The sequence below is a fragment of the Terrapene carolina genome, unplaced genomic scaffold, assembly GCF_002925995.2.
Source record: "Terrapene carolina triunguis isolate 2854851 unplaced genomic scaffold, T_m_triunguis-2.0 Scaffold48774, whole genome shotgun sequence".
Lineage (NCBI taxonomy): Eukaryota > Metazoa > Chordata > Testudines > Emydidae > Terrapene > Terrapene triunguis.
In genome coordinates, this window is record NW_020713125.1 from 1,070 (window position 1) to 1,986 (window position 917).

The 917-nt window shown below is 39.5% G+C and overlaps 1 non-coding gene across 1 annotated transcript; it reads left to right on the plus strand.

The window, feature by feature from the left end:
* Positions 1-335: 335 nt before the first annotated feature.
* Positions 336-526, plus strand: LOC113405690. The gene has a single exon (XR_003369546.1). It is a non-coding gene; the product is annotated as a U2 spliceosomal RNA (small nuclear RNA).
* Positions 527-917: the final 391 nt, after the last annotated feature.

Genomic DNA, 917 nt, shown 5'->3' on the forward strand with positions numbered 1-917 from the left:
AACTTGCAACGATAGGGTTAGCAACCCGATGTCGTCAGCACGTTGCAGCGAAGGGGCTGGCTTCATGCAAATAGAGAGTATCTTTCAGGCAGAGAAACGAGCGACAAGGCAACAGCTAACAAGCTTGAGGAATGTATTCGTTTTGAAGCTGAATTTTCAGGCAGGAGGCAGTTTGCTTTGAATAGTAAAAATGGAGCGATTAGGTGAAGGAAGTATGATTAGATTAGAAGTCATCAAATAATTGCTATGGCGTTAATGGCGCTTGCTGGCATGTGTCACCGTCACATAGAGAGCTCTAGGAATGGGAGGGCTGCATAATATTTCAACGTAAAAGTATCGCTTCTCGGCCTTTTGGCTAAGATCAAGTGTAGTATCTGTTCTTATCAGTTTAATATCTGATACGTCCTCTATCTGAGGACTATATATTAAATGGATTTTTGGAACAGGGAGATGGAATAGGAGCTTGCTCCATCCACTCCACGCATCGACCTGGTATTGCAGTACCTCCAGGAACGGTGCACCTCCCCTTGGGGAGACTATTGTGGTTCAAAAAATAGAATCAGTTGATTTCTCCTTCTTTTAAACTAACCTTTATAACACTTTTAATCTTAAATAGTTGATATTTTGGGTTATTGATGAAAAAATGTTGTGTTAAGTTTCTGTTATAATTTTGTGAGTCTATACCTGTGAGTGCTACTAGAGAATTTTTTAAAAAGTGGGGACTCTACTTTCTGGAGTGAGTAAGTACTTTTAACAGGAGGAGGAATGAATAAGGGTCTATCAGGGAGATACTTACTTTTTTTTTATATAATAGTGACGGTCACATGTATACAAATAACTGCATTAATTATACAGACAGGTTGTATTCTTCTCCCCACCCAACAGATGGTCTGTGTATTTTGGTTTGTAAGCTCAAG